Genomic DNA, 21,999 nt, shown 5'->3' with positions numbered 1-21,999 from the left:
TTCTCCTAGGGTATTATCAATTTCTAGGTTTCCAAGTTCTTGAAGGGAACATTTGAAATGAGAGCGAATGTCATTTATAAGGAGTACCTTTGGAGGAATTTGAGACTGAGCACCATTAGGGTCAAGTGATTTTGCAATTGCTGGTGCCAATTTGAAGTTCGACGCCTTCCATTCCATACCTTTAACCAGCATTTCTGAGCCTCTCTTTGCCTTGGAGCTGCTACTTCCGGATGCCATTATTGCTTGGTAAGTGAAGAGAAATTCTGAACTGATTCTTCGCCCTTTTTAAAATTTGCTCGAAATTTCTTTAAGCTTGCTTTGGAATCGTAGAGGATAACTTAGCTCTAAGTTCGTAGTGAAGAATGAGATCAAATTTTGCCCTTTTTGACGAAACATTCGTCATAAATGCTTGGTACGATGGTAGATGAAATGACAGGTTGTTATCCACTTGCTCGGTAGATACTATCAACTCAGTGATCAAAAGAAAACATTGGTGTACCGACCTAACTCACTAAGGTCACGAACTGACCTTGCTCGATTGATACAACTCGGTAAATGAAACTTTATTGCACCCGACCGAACTCGGTTAAGTCTAGGATCAAAGTGTATCTGAATACTGTTCTGATCATCTTTCTTCTTGTGGAACTGTTTAGGATAATTCTTGGAGGATGCAGTTCCATACTTTCTTTTATGAATATTAATCAAAAATGGTGGAATCACTCATTTCTTGAGTGATATTGCCATTGCTTGACTTATCTTGTTCGGTAGGTTTTGGAATCCATTGTTGCTTCATTTGCTTCCGAATGTTGTCTACTTTGATTTTCTTCTCATCTTCAATTATTTCTATATTCATGCAATTTCTAGCTATATGACCAAGTTATGTACATGTATAGCACCTTACAGTAGTGTCCTTCTTCCTTAGGTGATGTCTTGCAGAATTTATGCCAATATGTCCATATTCTCCACAATAATGACATCTGCACCAGGTGTTGTAGTCCCATCCAAATATGGATTTGACAAGTTGTTCAGCTGGATTGAATGATTTGGATCTGCATTGGAATGCGTTGTGACCATGTTTTTTGCATTTGTGACAGTTGCCTTCAAATTTTGGTTTTTCTTTGCACTCATTTGCTTTGTGACCATGCTGATTGCAATTGAAGCATTTACCATTGAATTTTTCTTTTCCATTGCTCTAGCATTTTTTTGATGTATGACCTAACTTGCCACAGTGATTACAGGTGGATTTTTGATTCCTTTGTTCACCTTGTTTGGAGGATTCACCTTCTTCCTTGTATCCAAGACTAGCTTTACCTTTATGTCTATAAAGATTTTCCTCATTTTGTTAATTTAATTGATTCATATCTGCTTGGGATTTCATCATTCTTTCATTGAATTTCCTTTCAGAGATTAGATCATTTTCCAAGCTTTCATTGATTTGTCTCTCAGTTCTTAAATCATTCTATAGACTTTCATTTTGTACTCTGAGAATCCTGATTTCTTCATTTGCATTAGAGAGTTGGTCTATAAGGTTTTCATGCTGATGGGATTGATTATGGATTTTATCTTCCAATTCTTCTTGTGCTTTGTTTCATTGTTCCAAAACTTCACATAGCCTAATTGACTGTATTTCTTGCTCTCTTTGAAGCTTTCTTACCTCTTCTTGCAAAGATCCATTCTTTTCTAGAAGTTCTTTGATTGCCTCGTCAGCTTCTTCTGAACTACTTGATGGTAACAGATCTTCAATCTTTTCTTCAACATAGTGATGGTCATTCATTTGTCTTGCAACTTCCTTTCTTCTTTTTAGGGATTGAGAGAGATGCTCCTTTGCTTCTTTGAGTTGAACCATGGCCATTTCTAGATCTAGCTTTTCATTTTCAATAACTTTCTCTAGTCTGAATATCTCCATAACTTAGATCTTTGCTCAAGCTGTCAAACTTTGTCCTGAGAACCAAAAAGCTCTAATACCAATTGTTGGAAATATTCAAGATATAATAGGTTACTGAGAGGGGAGGGGTGAATCAATAACAATAAAACTTTTAAGTCAATTCAGAATAACCATATACAACATTCACCCATCTAGCCTGTTGCATAAAAGAACTATTAAACATTTAAACCATATATGCACAGAGATTTGGTGACCCAGAAACCTTCCAAAATAGAAAGTAAAACTGGGGTGGGGATGATACCCACAAAGCTTCATTACTACAGTATGAAGTTGGCCAGTTAAGGCTTACAATGATCACTTCTGGTGATCTTCCCTGTTAGGAGCAGAGAGGATTGCTAGATCCACCTTGTTAGAGGATTTACAAACATACTTTACAAGTATGCACTCTATTAGGAGATTTGAATAAAGACGGTTAAGTCTACCCTGTTAAAGGATTTACAAGAATGATTCACCTGTTAGGATGAACCAACAGATCAACTTAAAACTTGACTGGATTCTTTATTGTAGATCACCTTCTGTGACTAATGAAATCATTTCTGCTTCTTATAGACCTTGCTGAGTATTCTTTACTGCTGATGAATTCGCATATCATATCTTATATCCCTCTTTTGTGCAATATTCTATATCTTGTATATCTTTCTTGTATCTATATGTTGAATGATATAATATATTATATATATACCATTCCAATAATTATTCATGCAAGGTTGGCCAAACACAAGTAAAAAAAATATAATTGAGTCGGCCAAATGGTAAAATAAACTCGGGTTCTTCAGACAGACTTGATGATCTTCTGATATGCGGCATCCACTACGTTACTCGGCATCGTCATGCACTCGGTAGAGGTAGGGGCTCGGTTCATACTAGTCATACAACGTTGCCTGGAATTCGGTAACCATTGGTGACTTGGTAGATATAGTGTCACTCGGTAGAAACTAACTTCTTCATTAACCTCTTGAGCTCACTGAGTCCTTCCTCACTCGGTTAATACTAAGTGCATCTTCACTTGGTTAACACTAAGTGAATCTTCACTCGGTTAACACTAAGTGCATCTTCACTCGGTTAACACTAAGTTCATCTTCACTCAGTTAACACTACGTCCTTCACTCGATTAGAACTGTGTCTTTAGTGCTCAGTTTGAACTGTGTTGCCATCACTCGGTCTGAACTGTATTACTCAGTACTCAGTTAGAACTGTGAGTGTTGTCACTAATGGCAAATAAATTTATGCCAATAGAATGTAGTAGTGTTTGGATTAGGCATAGTAGTGCATGAAGGTTGAGGATGTTTAGGATTAGTAGCATGGAAAAGGTTTACAACCAAGTGAAGGTTAGCTTGAGTTTCTTTTAGAGATAGCCCTTGAGGATACACATAGTCAATGTGGAAAGCATTAGGTTCTTTATTTGATGGAGGCATGTTGGAAAGATTTGAAGTGTTGGGAGATGCACGAGTGTTGGAAGAAGTGGAAGATGTAATAGAGCTACTACTAGACATAGGTTCATTAATGTAATCTTGCTCAAGAAAAGTATCCTCATCGCATGAATCATTAGAGGTATCAATAATTCCATTATTAATAAGATCTTGGATTTTATGTTTTAGTTCAATGCAATCTAAAGTACTATGCTCATTATGTTGATGATAAGCACAATAGATATCCAAGAATGGGTTTCCATATGAGCTAGACTTTGGTAACATGATGATCTTATTGCTAAGAAGTTTTTGCAAAGTGTCATCATAAGAATCTTCCAAGGGAGCAAAAGTTCTATTAGAAGTATGTCTAGGATCTTCTTGTTGTTTCTCAAGAGAATAGAATGCATTCATGTCTTCATCATTATCTTGGTCAAAGATAGGTCCATCATGAAATTTTGGCATAGGCTCAAAGAAGGTATCACTTGCTTGTTCTCTAAAGAGGTCTTTAGATCTAGAAGATGAAGACATTTGATGTCTTGAAGTAGAGCATGTAGACCTAGAAGAAGAGGATGACCTCAAAGAAGGTGACTCACATGCATATAAAGACCTTAAGGAAGAGTCATGTAACAATGTAATCTTCTCCTCCAACCTTTTCTCAAGTTTAGACTTCATTTCCATCATGCACTTAGGGAGATGAAGGTAAGAAAGATCATTTGTCTCTTCTAGTTCTTTGTATTGTGCATATAGATCTTGAAACTCTTTAGTGACATGGAGGATATCATGATCATCTAGATTCGGTTGAAGTTTGGTAGCACAAGGTTTAGATCCTATAGTTTTAGATGCAAAGCCAAGCATAAAAGAGCCTACAAGATAACTTGATGTTGAAACTATAGGAGGTAGAGTGTTCACTTGCCAAGATAGTAGAGAGAGATTAAAGCAACTTGTCAAAAAATATGTCCAAGAAACTTACGACATGAATGACTCAAGTCAATAGCTAGGCAAGATGCCCAAATAGCCAAATAGATAGAGCAAGAAGGGTGACAAGTGAACAACTCTCCAAACCAAGAGTGTAGTCAAGAAATCAAAGAAACCATTTCAGAAAAAGAATAACTAGCAAGCAGACATAGACCATGAAGATAGAAAGACCAAGAGTGCTAAGACCAAAGAGCCACTTTAAGCATGTTCAAAAACTAGATACATAGAAAATCAAAGTCAAATGATGAGACTCCCCTTAGCAAGCAACACAAGAAAAATGTTAAGCCTTGATGCTTTGACTTGGTTGACAAAGTTTGACAATAGTTGATAGCATAGCAAGTTTGATGTTCAAAAGAAATTTCTTTCCAAGCAAGATAGTGACACATGGAGTAGTCTTCAAACAATCAAGAAAGGGACAAAGCAACCTTGCATGATACAAGCATATCTGAGGTCTCAAAAGAATTTCCTAGAATTATCATCATGTGTATGTTCAAAATATTTTCACAAGTATACCACATTCGAGAACACATCAAGCAATATCTACCTGAAGGACATGGTTCATTATTCAACAACTTGGCCCACACTTGATGCTCCTTTGCCTCACACCAAGTGGTTTCCCACAAGAGATATTGGATTTGTCATAGAAATGCCATAAGCATAACCAAGGGAACACAGATGGTGAGTGTAAAATCTTGGGGTGATCCAGGTAGTCCACTAGGATCGATCCTTGCACCAAGAAGTTGAGCAGCTAAGAAGAGAGTATATTTCAAGAATAAGAAGGCTCTCAGATGAGGATTTGAATCACCCTATTAGGAGTGGCCTTGTTAGAGGTCTTAAGACACTTCAATCTAGAAATGAAACATGGTTAGAGGATTTACAAAATGACCATTAAGTCGACTCTATTAAGAGATTTATTGACTGATACAATTGTTAGAGAGTGAAAATGATTGATCTAATTGAAAAAGAAATTAAGTTACAATTTCAAATCACTATTCTGGCTTATCCTCTAGATCCTCCTTGACAAGAATATTCTTTGTAGCTCCTTGGATACTTTTCTCTAAATCTGATATCCTTCATTATTCGCATCTTATCTTCTTCTTCACTTTCTCATATTTCAATCCACAACTTGACCTTTCATATATATGAAACCCAATGTCAATTTGGCTTGAATTCCATTTCAACTAAATAAATAACATCCACTAAGTCAGCTTGCATAAACCAACCAATAAATAAAATTGATCTGCTGAAGGTCAACTAAAACTGGGTCACTCAGTTACCACTAAGTTCCTTGGTAACCAACCTAACTTAGTTTACACTGAACTCTTTTGGTAACTGACTGGACTTGGTTTACATAGGAATTCCTAAACTTGCTTCTTCTAAACTTATGCTCGACCAATATTGGAGTCTTATGAACTTGGTTCCAACTGGCAGTGTTTAGTTATAGTATAACATTTGTGAAACATCAATGACAATATACAATTGAATAATTATTATCAAAAATCTCTCTCTTTGGCACTAATGGAAACACAACATGTCATTAAGAAAAGAAAACTTAGAGAAATTAGGATGCTGTAAGATTTTCTAATATCCTTAGTTTGATTCTGTTTCTCCATCCATCCATGAGAACTCCCTCTGAGATTTACCTTTTGCCAACTTATCTTTAGACTCCATGAAATCAAATTCTCCCTCTTGCAGATTACTACCTTTGATTCTTCTCTGATTACATCAATCTCATCTTTAATGAATATATGACATGAGTCTCTCCCTCTTTGACATCAAATGCCAAAGGCTTGACACAATGATTTTTATAATGTACCTGATATAATGATTCATATGCAATGAGCTCTGACTACCTTATATCAACTTGATAGATCTTCAATGCAGTTTGGTTGATGTAGGGGAATTACCCCTAGCTTTCCTCTTATATATAAAAATGCATCCTTAGGTAATGGTTTGGTAAATATGTCAGCAACCTGCTCCTTTGTGTTCACATATTCCAATCTAACCTCTTTATCTTGAACTAATTCTTTCAGAAAATGACACTTGATTGCAATGTATTTTGTCTTGGTGTGCATCACTGAATTTTTAGATATACTGATTGCACTTGTATTATCATAATAGAACCACTAGAGCCTTTCTTTCTTCCTTCATTCTTGATAATAGTTTATCAAACCACATTATGTTGGAGCAATTAACTATTGCAAAAATATATTTTGCCTTTGTTGTAGATCGAGAGATGCAATTCTTCTTCTTACTTGTCCAAGATACTAACCTCTTTCCAAGAAAGAATGCTCCTCCATTGATGCTCTTCCTATCATCAATTCTTCCAGCCCAATCAACATTAGTAAAGGATTTCAACTCGAAGTTCCCTCCTTTATTGTACCATAGACCATAGTCTTGAATTCCTTTTAGATATTTCAAAATTCATTTGATTTCCATCATATGATTTTCTCTAGGATTTGTAGAGAATCTTGCAACTATACCAACTGCTAATGCAATACCAAGTCTTGTGTGAACAACATACTAAAGTTTTCCAATGATAGATCTATAGGTAGTCTAATTTACCTCTTTTGAATCATCATTCTTGGATAGCTTATGTCTAGTAAACATAGGTGTTCCAACTAGTTTAGAATCTTCCATTCCAAAGGTCTTCAATATCTTCTAGACATGTTTTGACTAAGTAATGTAAATGTCATTCTTCATTTTCTAAACTTGTAAACCAACAAAGAATTTTATTTCTCCAAACATTGAAATTTAAAATTATTTTCTCATTTCTTTAGAGAATGACTTGCATAAGTCATCATGACCTGTAAATAGGATATCATCCACAAATTTTTCTGCTAACAAAATCTTGTTCTGTGGTCCCTCTTTAATATACATACTGATGTTATCATTAGATCTTTGAAAACCAACCTTTACCAAATATCCATGAAGTCTCTCATATTATGCTCTAGGAGCTTGCTTTAGACCATATAAAACTTTGTGTAACTTATAGACCATGACTCTTTTATTTGGATAAATGATATCTTCAGTCTGATCAATATAGACTTCTTGCAGTGCCTCTCATGTTTGCAATCTATACCCTATCTATTTTGATTCGAGAGATACTTGATACTCTTATTTTATGTACTTTGAGATGACTTGAGGGTCGAATGTTATACTTTAATTCAATACCATAGATGCTTTACAGCTCTGCTGTTCAGTTTATCATATTTGCATGTTGATTCCATTTTGAGATGATAGTGGATCTATGAGGATATCTAATTATCTGGTATTTGGACATACTTTCTGATTATGTTATGTGATGAATTTTATGCTATGGTGATTTATGTCCTTCTTGTCTCTTTATGCTTCATGCGAACATGAGTGATGTAAATGGGTTAATTAGGTATTTAATGCATTATTTATTCGACTATGATATTACATGCAATTGCACTTGATCATGTGTTTTAGTATGCAAGAATTATATCCCTGGTAGTGGCACATGGAGTTAGTGATTCAACTATTCATATTTTACCAATGTCATCCCTATATGGTTGATGTATCCTTATTTCATTGTTTAAATTAAAAACCTTTTAGTGATTATTAAATCTAAGCTCATTTGCATTATGTGATTAGACTAGTGAGTGTGTCTGTGCATTTAGAGGTTTGCATTGTTGCAAAAGTTGTTTAGTTATTTTTGTGATTTTGGGTTTTCGGGCTTTAAATCTTCCCGAATTTAATTTCTGATAACTTTTCCTTAGGTGAAGTCCCATTACGAGGAATAAACTATTTTCATTTGGGTTGATTCAGAGTCTAGCTAGTCTAATTGGCTATTTTCCCTAATCGACTATTCACTCAAAAAGTGAATAAGTATTGAAAAAGGGATTTTATTATTCACTTCTCACTTTTTGAAAATAGAAATTTGAGAGCTTTTCTAAAATCTTCCTTCTAAAGGATTGGTTTTCTATTCATTTTGGGAGCTGTGAGTGGGGGATCTTTGCGAGGTCAATCTTGTTGGATTCGGTTTGGGTGGACCTTGCTTTGTCGTGATTTTCGGCAGCTTTGGCGAGTGTTTTATTTTATTGTGCAAGTTTTAGTTTCTGCCCCTTTTGCTGTCAGGTAGGGCCTTCTTGTTTTATTGTTTTAATTCCATTTCAGGTTTTTTTTTTGGTAGCCATTTTTTTGGAGGTTGAGAACTAGTGTCCCCCTTGATTTCTGTTTGTTGGTTCTGCCCAGTTGGTTAGGTATGAATGTTTTCCCTATTTTTGGGATGGGAGTTTGGGGTTTCACACCATTATGCTAGTTGTTTTTGCATACAGTGTCTGAAACCAAATATTATTGTATTTTTTGGGGTTTTGTACCCAAAGGTCAAATGGGTTTTAATTTTGAAGTTTTCTAATTTTTGGATTTTTTACCTCATTTTGCGTGCCACCTTGTTTTCTCGAGTTTTCTTGGTATGATGTGGGTCATGGAACTGGACGATTTGTTTGGATGTCATTTAGACCACTGTTGCACTTTTATGTTGCATTGGGATGCATGCCACATCCATCATCTCGATACTATTTTCAGTTAAGTGACTTTCTGCCTTGTGTTCTCATCCAATCCTTGTGTTATGATCTTCATGATGGTGGTGCACCACACATGAGTACATGCGCATACATTTGTCAAGCGACTTGCAAGGCCCAATCTTATGTGGTACTTTTGGAAGTTATGATCATTGGGGTTGGGTTGGAAAATTGCATTCCTACGGCCACTCATCATTGAGTGAGTATGGGTAGGGTAGGGTAGCATATGGAGGGGGCTTCTATCTCATAGCTTGTTAATCATTGTACCATAGGTTGGAAGAGGGATCTTTCAGTAAGTGATAACTAAATAAAATACTAGGTGGTAATAACATTTAAGATAATTAAATAGTGCTTCAATGCGTGACCCTTCTATTGGGAAGTTGAGTCCACATAGATCTGAGCTTGGGCTTTTCGATGCCAAGTGACTCTCCATGATGTCAACTCCTACTTAGTAGCTCATTAAGTGTTTGACTAGGACCTATCGTTATGCATTGTCTATGTCTTGGTTTCAATCATCATACTATCTAGTGTGTGTGTTAGCCATGGACGTTTCTTTTTGTGTGTTTATGGTTGGATCATTATCTCCATTAGCATAGTGGGAGTGGACCTATGGGTGCCACATGGTTGGGAGGCATAGCCACCATACCACTGCTAGGGATTAGTGTACAGAGATAGTCTATTGTCCTGGTGTGTCCATTGCTAGATGTTTTCACTTGGTACTTCGAGTTCTGGAGTATATTTTCTTTTGACTTATGCTTTCATTAGGATGCTCATATATTATGTTTAGATGATGTTAGTTATTGCTACATTCCTTATTATGGTGATTAACATATGATAGATGATGTTATTTTTATTTGTAGGATTATCTTATGCTTTACTCCTAGCATGTTAGATTTTTTTATGCTTATGTCGTAGCATGTTTTAGTAGTGACATCATTATATGATAGTATCAACAATCTGATAGGTAGCTTGGGATGTTATGTGTGGGGGATGGCTAGGGCCATGATGGCCTTATAATGCTATGATGGTTGGGAGGAACCACGTACTTAGTTTGGTTGTACTATTCATTGTGATGTTATTTCTATTTATTGCAATGTTGTTTCAAGTACACTGCAATGTTACCTTTTGTATTTTCATTTACTACTTGTTAGATAGACTTTATTTTCATCTCTCAGTAATGTGTTCGAGTGTTTACACCTTGAATTGTGGATCTGGTACTCCCCAATGTGGAAGTTTTGAACTTTGTTGACCCCTTTTGGGTTTTCCTTACTTTTCTTGGGCAACCATGTGTCAGCATGGAGTGATACTATTTTATGTCACACGCCCATTAGGATTTTGTCATGTGTTCCCTGATTGTGTCGCACACCTCTTTGAGTAATGTCATGTGATACTTTTCAGTATCACACCCCCATCAAATAAGTGTCGTACGATACTTGTAAAGTATCACACACCCTTGAGAGAAGTGTCACCCTATCCCTGAAAGTGTTGCACCCCTTCTTGGGAAATGTCATGCGATACTAGAAAGTATCGCCGAGTGCTGATTTAAAGTATTGCTTAGTATTTGCAAAAACCTATCTGGGTGAACAATGAGCACTTTTCGATGAGACCCAAAATTCTTGGGAAGTGTTCAGGGTACCCTCTTAGGTTATTTTCAATCCTTTGGTGTCACATTTTGGATTCAGAATGTTTCAATTTGAATTTAGCTATGCATCTTCCATTCTTAGTCGTTTTGGTTAGTAGTGGTGTTTGGAGATCCATTGGTGCTACAATGTTTGGTTAGTCTTCCATTGCGATCATTGTGATTATCATATGTTGTATGCCATGTATATTCATACTTGCAAACAATTTTTTTTGTTTTTCTTTTATTTATCCTTGTTCCAAGGATCTCTAGGAAGGGCATTACACTTCCTCTTCTAGAATTCCATTCAATAAAGTTGATTTTACATCCATTTGATACACTTTGAATCCTTTACATTTAGCATATGCAAGTAGTGTTATGACTCATTTAAGTCTAGCAACATGAGCAAATGTTTTGCCATAGTCTATGCCTTCTTCTTGAGCGTATCCCTTGCACACTAACCTTGCCTTATCCTTTGATACTTTGGCATTTTCATTCAATTTATTTCTAAATACCTATTTTGTACCAATTACATTTTTATCCTTGGGTATAGGAATAAGAGTCCACATATTGTTCTTTTAAATTTTCTCAATCTCTTCATTCATTGCCTCTATCCAACTTTCATTATTCAATGCATCTTTAACAATTCTAGGTTCAAATTCAGTAAGCAAACACGTACCTTTTAGTTTTTTCCTTGTCATTGTTGAGCTGTCATTTTACATGATGCTAAATGATAGGAATTCTTGCGAACTCCTCTCTTGAAAAGCTGATTTTGTGAATCGACTCCAAGGTTCCGGGCGATCTTGCGATGTACTAGAATTCGCTCAGTTGAAGATAAATGTGAATGTTCATGAGGACGCCTTTGCTGGTTTGTTTTGATTTTGAAAGAAATGAAGAATTTGCACACTATTTCAAAAATAACACTAAAAGAACTATGTTTTTTATGAATGTAATCTAACAGTACAACTAGTATGAAATCCTATTCTAACAAGGGGGTTAATAAAGAAAATAAAAAGAACTTTAAAGCAAATAACAGGAAATTTAAAACAAATAATGTGAAATTAAAATCCTAAAAAACATAAGCTACAAAAAACAACACATTTTCTAGTTAAGCTTTCAAAGAGATCGGTAGGTAACTAATGGAAGTAGGAGTAATGCTTCCTCAATTCCACTGATGTAATCATCGGTGAGAAACTTTAATGATCATATGATATTTCACTCTTCATCAAATTGCAAGGCCACAAAAAGTGCGCTCATGCGAGACAGAGAGATATGTAGGCACAATTCAATGATTTCTTCTCAAGCTCGTTACATCAACAAAATTCATAAATACCATAGCAAACACTAGAACTAAAAGATCACACAACCAGAAACAAAGCAATAAAACTTTGACTCAATCACAATTCCATGAACAAAATTCACAAAAATATGACACATTTAGGCAAGAATCACTACACTCCAAATGCAAGCACCAAAAGCATAATTTTATTGCAAAATAACAACAACCCCAATTACATGTTACAATGGAGTATTTATAAAAAATCATCTCCTCAATTTGTGTTGGGAGTGAGAGATATCTTCATGCAATAAAATGCTTTTAATTTAATAAAACAAAATACAAACTAACTACCTAACTGGTGCTTTAGTAGGACTCCATCCATTTTATATTCATTAATTGGATGCATGAGTCTCGACATGTCAAAAAAAAAGAAATTATGAGAGAAGAAAGAATGAAAAAGGTCCGAGTCAAAGTGGAAGTGTTTGGGAGTGCCAAAAATGGAAGCTGATCCTTCACAGGGCATTTGTCAGAGTTAAACTACAATCAGAATGCATTTTTGATGCATGGAAAGCTCTATTTTTGGAACCAACAGTTAACTGTCGATTGTTTCTGAAAATGCGAAGCTCTACACCTCAAAGTGTCAAAATTGAAATTTTGGCATTTGGGTTTTGTTCTTCTTCATCCCAAAGCTATGTTTGGATGTTTGCCCTTGAATTTCTCTATAATTTCAATAACTTTAGCCACATCTGATAAATCCAAAGACTTGTATTTGTCCTTGACCTTTCATCTATAATTTTCTACCTCAATTTGAGTGTCAACAATCCCTGCATTTGGTATCCAACTCTAACAATGCTTCTTCAGTCCAAAAGGCTTGTCAGATGTCCTCATCATCAACAACTTCCACAAAAATATTCCTGAAATCCTCTACCACTATCTCTACAGGTAATAATTTTTCTTGTTCCTCATCTTCAAAAATATCCAAGCAAGCATTGTTGTAGTGTCTCTCTACTTCCAAAATTTTCTCTTGGGCTTGGTCCTTGAGGCAATGAATTTCCTCATGTAATGTTTCCATTACTTTATTGCTATTTGCTATTTTCTCTATCCAATCATCGATCATATCTAACTCTTCTCCTGTATATACATCAATCAAATTCTAATACCTTTGCCCCTTTATGGCTTGCAAAGTTTGTAAATCCTTACTCCAAGCCCTTACTTCATCGATAATGTTGAAGTCCTACTTCAAAATCACTATGATTTTATTCATGTTCTCTTGCATAGCATGCAGTAACTTCAAATTTCCCATGATAATTAGAACACCTTTCTCCTCAAAACTTTCCCACCACTACTGATATGCTTTCAAAAATGGATCCATATACATAGCTCCCCCTTCCCTAAGAATGGTATTCAATGTGTCCTTGGGGTGCTTAGGATTAAGAGGAACAACCACTTCGGCCAAATATCCCTTCATAATCTCAATCTGCCTTTGAAGTTTTTGAATTCAACCTCTTCCTAGTTCATGCTCTTGAGGATTTCTTTGACTCCCATGGTGACCATCAATCGGGCTGTATCCCATCTAGGTCTCCCAAGCATGATCTTTTTCAATTGATAATCATGGGGACCAAGGCTTTCTACATTTGTTTCTTGAGGAGGAACGATCAATTGCGTGAAAAACTCCTAGTTCCATGTATTGGTGACAAATGCCAACAGTCTTGCCTCATGTGATAGGGGCTCAAGTTTATTCAAAATCTCCACAATCTGAAAAATGTCTTCCTCTAAAGCACAAAATTTAGGTCTAGTAATCCTCATTATTTCCTTTTTGAGCCATCTTGGGATGTGCTCAGCTGAAGACCTTCTTCTTGAAGACAAAGGGGTGTGTTCTACTACCTCCTTCCCCTTATCATTCCTCCTTAGAGTTATTTAACTCTACGAGAGTTCTTTCGTGGTCTCAGTCTTGATGGACCCTGTAGCTTGCACCTTAGTGTCTTGGGAAGGTGATTGAGAATATTCCACCATTTGTCCCTCCTTTGACATTTCATCAATTGCTGTTTGTTCAAGTTCCTCCCCTTGTGATGGTTCCTTCTAAATCAGTTCCTCTTTTGAACTTTGGGGCAGAGGAGTAACCAAGCCCTTATCTACAATCATGACTTGTAGTTGAGATGGGGGAGTAAGATTAGGACCCTATGAATCTGGTGGCATCTACGTCCAATCTTCTTGTTGAGGTTCACCTGTAGGGGTATCCCTGATCTTATCCCCAACTAGTTCTATACTAACAGACATAAAATCAAAATCTAACATTTTGAAAATGTCATCACCTTCTTCACTTTTCTCATCCACCCATTATTGTACTATGTCTTCCAAAGAAGAGACTTACAAGGGTCTTGCTAGGGTGGATGGCAATACACCCATTGTACTTCTTCTCCTTTCTTGCTTGGTGGCTTTGGCTAGCCGAGTTCTTTTCTGTAAGGGTAGCTACTCTTCTTCATCTATCTCCTCTTCCCCTTCTGAAATGGTCTCACGAATAGATGAAAAAGATATCATTCTCCTAGTCACCTTTTGCCTTTTCTTCATTCAGATTTTAATCCTCTTTTGTTTTGTGGAGGTAGAAGCGGATGCTGGCTCTTCTTGCAAAGGAGGAATGGGAACTTGCTGACTCTCTCCCTCTTTTGATTGGATAGGCACAATGGGAGGCAATTGAGGGTCATCTTGGACTTAGGAAGCACCAGCATCCTCAAACCCTTGTACACTCTCTTCCTATTGCTAAGGAGGTACACTAGTACATTTCACCCCATTTTTAGACCAAAATTTTTCACCATCTATTAAAATGGGGTCAAATTGGTTGGAACATGTAAGGAAGAACATCTTTTTTGTTAAATCCATGCCCGTGCTAGTCAAAATTTCAACCAGCACCAAGTGTTGGTCAGAATTTAGACCAACACGAGCTTAACATGTTAATGAAAAAGGGTTTTGGCCTATTTCATTGTTATTTTTAACACAAAGCGTACGTAGGAGCTGCACAAGCACAAGAATTGGTGAATGATCAAAACATAGAGTGCATGTAGGATGCAAAGGGCATCTAGGTTCTCATCAACATAGAGCATATGACTACAGATTAGGTGGTTTGTAAGAACTTTAGTCCCTTTTGAATTTCCTTCTGCCTGAAGTGTTTGATAATCTGAAAGCTTTTCATGATTGGTTTTCTAAACTCTTTCTAAAGGATTCACCATCTCAGTCTTCTGAAAATGATTGGTTTGAAATTGAGAAAAAGGTTATTATAATACATAGGCTACATTAGATACTGGAGCCTTTCATGCTTTGGCGTTAGGTCGAAGATGTAGAAGGGTATCTTCCGCCCAAGGTAATGTTTTTTAATCTTGTTTTTGTTACTCACTGTGACTCTTTAATGCTATAAATAGGTGGTCCCCAGTTTGAACTCGGGTGTGGTTTTGGTGCCTCTGGTGAACTTGATATTGACAATAAGCTCGAGGGACAATTTTTCCAAGATGCTAATACTGGTCCTTGAGTAAGTGGAGTTTGTCAAACTTATATGTGTTGTTCTTTACTAGAGTTGGGTATATGGCAGTTACATCTCTTATGTCTTGATCCCAGAGATAGATTTATGCTATGTGGCATGGTAGATGACTTCAATTTTGTGGTTGAGTGAAACAAGATAATAATTTTTATGATTGTTGGATGATGTGGGAAAGCTTCAGGGAGATGTAACCCATGCCATGATTTTCATGATGAATATATGCTTTGTTCCAGTGATCCTGTGATTGACTTCTACAAAAAATGATATTCCTTATTCTATGTGCTTTTGTAGCTTATATCATATTATTCTCTTGCTCAAGCATACTAAGCTTTTAACCCAAAAAAAAAAAGATCTAATAGCCCCTATTCTCAGTAGTTAGTCAAATCAACTATATCCAACTTGAAACACTCCAATTAGGATGATTTTCTAAAAACATATAATATAAAAGCTTCCCTAGTTCGAATCCGTGTGGACCCTAAATCATCTCAGATTTAGTTGTTCAATTAGCAAAGTTGATAGTCTAATTTATTTGGGAATTTTGTCTTCTATTTTATTCATAACACACGAAAATGAATTGAAAAGAGTTCATCAGAAATCAAGAGAAATATTGTATTCTACAAACTGCTTCTAGTTGCTGTCAATTTTGAATAGGGTTGAAGTCTCAAATAATTTCTCTCTTCAGTGCATCTCTCTTCACTTTTCCTATTGTGGTTCTTGGAAATGGCTCCTTCTATGGGAAGAACATCCTTGGTGATGTAAACCTATTTATACAAAGCACAAACCATTTCTTTCCATTTTTAAGGTGTGGGAAGAAAATCCAATAATAAATTCTTGAAAATGATATGAAATATTAATTAAAAAACATACACATTTGATTCCAGATACAATCTTGTCGATTGTGTCTCCATTGAATATTTTCTAACATATAAGGCTATGTTATAAAGAATATAGCCACATAATCTACAATTTTTAAATAGTTTGGTAGGAGAGGCGTACCCAGAAAGTCCTTGCTATTTACAAAAAAATTATAGTAGCATTGGGGAATTTTTTTTTCTCATTCATAGCTACATTGTTTAGAATTTCAAAATTCTAATGTTTCCAATGCCAACCATCCCTTAGCTGGATGCATGCAGTAACAATTTCAATAAACCTTGGATCTGGGATTTCGATAATGATAGTTGCCAAAATCCTTAGATGCTATAATAGGATCTTCTCCACCGGTGATGGTAGAAAATTATTTACTAGCATATATGAAATAGATGAGTATCATCTTGACCATCAATGAAAATTATTCTCAGCAACTAAAGTTGAAGTTCTTTTGTTTAAAACAACTTAAGTTTTTGTAGATGGGAGACTTTAAAAAGAACCAAAAAATGCCAAAAATAATTGAGCAAAGGTGAACATATCTAGACCAATAACATAATAAACTACCACAATAGAACAAGATGATTTTATGGGTACAAATTTACAACAGATGATGTTATTATAAGTTGGCATTGAGCTAGAAGAGAAACACTCACCTCGAAAGGATAAAATTTTTCTCCACCACTTTTAATCATGTCTTTAGATCGGCCAAGGAGCCATAATTTTCCCTCTTCATCAATCCATCCAAGATCCCTTGTATTTAGCCATCCATTTTCACTCAATGCTGCTATGGTTGAATCATTTTAGCCCCAATACTTCAGTATCACATGTGATCCTCTTGTCATTATAGCCCCCACATTGTATAAGTTATTAGTTTCAAGACATTCATCACTATGTTCTATCTGTATTTCCACATGAGGAGTAGGCTTTTCCACAAAAACTCCTATTCAATGATCTTAAAAATTGTTCTAATCGACTGGATCCATGGAATAATCTTGTATTTTGGTAAAATTGCCTTCTCAAATGATTGGATCATGGGCAAGAGTGAAAGTCATTGAGCAACAAGCCTCTGTCATACCTTTTTTTAAATAATAACAAACAAGAGTTTAGAAAAAGAAGTAGAATTAGTCTCCTTAGGAAATAATATGAAATAAGTAAACGAATGCAACTACATGAAAGAAAATAACATGACATAAAGGTTAATAGAAATCATTAAATGGGAGTGTTTTCAATGATTCTATCATCTCCCTTTCCTATTATTAAAGTAGACTGTAAACTAACCATAAGCCAAAAAGATCTGAGCTCTTGGAAAATTTTTAGTGAATTTCTTGATAAGTTGTGGTGACAGGCTTCTAGCTCCATTAAGTATCTTCTCAAGACTTGAAAAGCATAGTGTTTATTCTCCTTTCTTTCTTCTATTGCAGAAGCATGAGGGATAGACAATTAGCAGTGTCCAAATTAGATTTATTCCTGCAAGTTCATTTTTAGCCTTTACAAATATTATAGTTTTACAAAAGCAAACATTATAGTGACATATGTGGTTAGTATTTGATCTTACTGTTGACAATATAGTTGAGATTTTTGTTCCATGGAAAATCTTTGCTCGACAAATGTTCCTTCTGCTTAACACTTGGGTTTGGTTCTAACTTGTGTGCAGCCACATTTTCCAAAAGATTACCGTGACTACATCTCTTCTTACTATGAATTTACTACATATTGATAAAACCTCTTATTTCTACTAGGTTTTGACAAACAAAAGAAACCATGTTTTTCCAAGAGAGTTTGAACTTTGGAATGGTCTGAATAAAACATTTTAATTTTTATGTTTTTAGTAAGAGAATTTAGTTATGCAAGTAAAAGTAATTATTAGCATACCTTGAATTGATGCAATATGTAACTATATCAGCAAGCATAGTTGGTTTAGTGATCATCGCTGATACATAGTATCTTTGTATTGCAAATAGAGAAAAAAGCTACTTCAAACTTGGATATAAAGTTATGGCATCCTCCTGCCAGTACAATGGCCAACACCAAAGAGATTCCACCAATGTGGCATAGTGGAGAAGTGTGAAGATAAACCTATCAAATGTGATATGAGGAAGAACAAATAAGAATTTTCTAGATTCTATAATTTGGAGCCATCTTGAAAATAATTCTTACATTATTTTCTATAGTTGGCAGCTAAAACATCACACATTAAGGCTTGATTCCTAGGCTAAAGTGTTAAATAGTCAAAGTTGACTTACTTTTTCCAAGCCTAATGTTTCCTTAGCATGTGAAGTTTAAGGGTGGTTGTACTCTTCGTACTATTTTTTAAATTGACAAATTTTTGATTTGCTAAATTGGGACATGTGTTGTGAGAAGCATAATAACTGTAGAGTGCAGAGCTCTAACACATAATTCATAAGTTAACGATAAAATAATTGAAAACTACACAGTTAAATCTTGATAGCAATATCACAACACAAATCATAAGTATAAATATTTGAGAGATTGATTACTTCATTATGATTGTAGCCTATACTGGCAATCTTTTCTTTTGACTGAAAAATGAGTGGATCATGGCTGATTGCTACTCCCTTTGGGTTGGTTGTTGTACCTACAAAACAAAAATTATAGAGCATTAACATTCTAAGCACATGGAGGAAAGCATCCTGAAAGAGTGTAGAACATTTTATGTAAAGCAAATGAGAGCTATTGAATTTGGTTCCTAGAAAAATTCGAGGTCGTAGAACCCTCTTGCATATACTCCAATAGACTCTGTACTAATCACTATCAAAACTCTAGTTGAGTTCAGTATTTCTATCCAAACAAAATCAATCAAAAGTTAGAAGAATTCTGCATGCATAAACTAGTAGCACTAAAAAGTAGGGTCTATTTAGTCATCTACTGAAGAAATTGATTAAAAAACTATTGCACTAACAAGATGTTTGAATTGAACTTTGTCTTTGTGTTGCTGAGATTCAGAGTTCAAACACATTCCTCTGCATTTAATGCTCTCTTTTTTGTGCTCTTTGATTGTAATCTCTTTTGAGTTTGAATAAGCTTTATCCCTCTTTTAATAAAAAATAAATGTTCAAGTTGTTTTGCATGGAAAGCTACATACTATAGCTCGAATTGGTAGAAGTGCTTGCAACACTATTTTGATGGACAATCAAAGCCTACCAATGCTCAAATGGTACACAACTAAGTCACTCATGTTGATATTGCATTTGTGTTTAACATATGAGTAAGACAATCATTATGTTATTCTGCTCAACAATTGTATGGTTACCAAAGTAACAACATCATGAATGCAAAAGTAGGTCTCAACACCTCCATTGTTTGGCTGCCTCTTGTTCATAGAGATCACATGCTAGATTTGTATTAATCTAGCTTTAATTTGGAGTAAATGCACTAGTTTTCTAAAATTTTGGGGGTAAGAAATTTTGATTCCACTTGAATTGGTGATGTTATGTATGGGGGATGTAACGCCCCACCAAGGAATCCAAAGAATTAACCTAAAGTTTCACTAAGTTTGGTAGCATTTTTTTTTGAAACGTGAAAGTAAACCATTTACAACATAGTAGCGAAAGAAATAGCATCATTCAACTAAAAGTAAACATAAACATACATAACAGGTTACATTCCTTAAGGATCCCTTAATGTTGAATCACATCTAATCTACATCCACATAAAATAATAATGAAAAGTCCAATGTTCATAAATTACATTTTCGAATGCTCAATCATCCACTGTACATGCCACAGGGTATGAAGGACATAAAAGAATATACATGTGTGTAAATAAAGTACATCATCATCCTATACTAATCCATGAAACCAAATACCATACATGATACATCATCATAGAAGATATAAACATCCATCGTAAAGTATAACCATAAATCCTAACACATAATTATCTAAGTGCGTGGTTCCTCCCAATCATAAATAGCATCATTAGACCATCGTGGGCCCTAGCCATCCCTCTGTGTGTAACATTCCAAATCACTGAAGAGATCATCGGTACTGTCATAGTAGGAATGTCACTCCTAAAACATACTACATCATATGTAGAAAGAATTCTAATCATGCAAAGTAAAGCATAAGACAAGTAAATAACATCATCTACCATATGATAATCATCAATATAAGGATACATGTCCACCATCATAATCAAAGAATGCATCATCCACGGTGTCTCAGACAGATCTCAAATGGTAAGAGTGAAAAAAACACTACCACCCAACCACGTGGAACCTAAATGGTCCACTCCCACCGTGCTAAGGAGATATTCTCAAGTCCCAAACAGGTTATCAAATCACATAGCACAAATACTTTCTAAGTCCTGAAAATCCTAAAAGTATACTAACTCAAAGGTTCCAATCACAAACCGACATCTAATCCCAGAGGCACACAAAGACATGTAGGAAACCTACTATGCAAGCGAGAAAGTGTCATCGCACGGATCACGCTAGAGTTACCCTAGTAGTCTCTCAGTAGAACCCAACCCCCTAGTGATCCCTATGTGGCCACTAGTATCTTCTCATACTGACAAGGCATACTATAGAATGCAAGGTCGCAACCAAGCATTCTCTCTACTCCTATCCTAGTCTGTATTAGCACTCAAGGCATGGGTGAGAACAAACAATTATCTTATTAAGTCCATTTAAGTTAGTATTAGGTGTAATGTTTTCACTTATTAAAAAACTTACAATGAGTTACCCGGGCAGCCACTTAGGGCCTCGACCCCATTGCAAGCCACTTCCTGACACTACAATTAGATAACCTACCCTAAGCTCATAAAATCATAAATCATAAAATCATCACAGTCCTATACAAGTGACTGGAAAAATACCAAAAGATAATACACAATAAGAGCATCAAATCTCCATCAGAAACTGAAATGCATCCATAGATAATCATGACCACAACAGTTCTCTATTGGCAAATGAAGGTATCACTGATAATCACAATATCCATTGGTTCTCAACAAGCAACCAAAAAGTATCTCAAAGTCATACTGATCGAAGACTCCAAAAAGGTTGAGTTAAAACATGTCATAACATGACATTATCAAGATTAGATAAACAATTCAATCCCATCAAGGCAATTGGAAAGTAATCCAAATACAACTGATCAATAACTCATAAAAGGTTACATATATCACAACTTACACAAGAAGACTGAAGACAATATCAATCAACATGCCATCACATAACCATGGTTGAGTTTAAAAGATCGAGATCAAAAGACATCATCATGACATCACAATCATAACCCTCGAGCCTCTAGTAGACGTCCTATAACTGGTCAACAACTAGTCAACCCAAAAATCCAAAACAAGAAGCATAAAGAAAATACAAAAATCAAGCACATGTTTTGGTTTGCTAAAACTACATAGTCAAATTAAGTGTGGAGGTCTCAGTTTTCATTTTCAAATTTAGATATCGAGCGGAGAAATTTGTACATTTTTACCTAACCCATGTATATGTTTTGATGGATAAAGGTTCCCCCCTATAGCTCTTAGAATTCAATTTTTGATTAATTTAAAACTATATTATTTATCTAATTAACTTGAATATTAAAAATTTCATTAATATTATATATATATATACATATATATATATATGTATGTATGTATGTATGTATATGTATATATATATACATATACATACATACATACATACATACATATATATATATACATATGTATATATATATACATATGTATATATACATACATATATATACATATAGATATACATATATATATATATACATATATATATACATATGTATATATATATACATATATTTATGTATGTATATATATATGTATATATATGTAT

The 21,999-nt window shown here is 35.2% G+C and overlaps 1 pseudogene; it reads right to left on the bottom strand.

Moving 5' to 3' along the window:
- Window positions 1-17,442: 17,442 nt before the first annotated feature.
- LOC149538956 (2-succinylbenzoate--CoA ligase, chloroplastic/peroxisomal-like) lies at window positions 17,443-19,146 on the bottom strand (annotated as a pseudogene).
- Window positions 19,147-21,999: the final 2,853 nt, after the last annotated feature.

This window comes from Cupressus sempervirens, chromosome 9 (assembly GCF_028749045.1).
Source record: "Cupressus sempervirens isolate cs-2001-9-10 chromosome 9, ASM2874904v1, whole genome shotgun sequence".
Classification (NCBI taxonomy): Eukaryota; Viridiplantae; Streptophyta; class Pinopsida; order Cupressales; family Cupressaceae; genus Cupressus; species Cupressus sempervirens.
The sequence above is the reverse complement of the archived record's forward strand: the minus strand, read 5'-3'. Positions and strand labels throughout refer to the sequence as shown.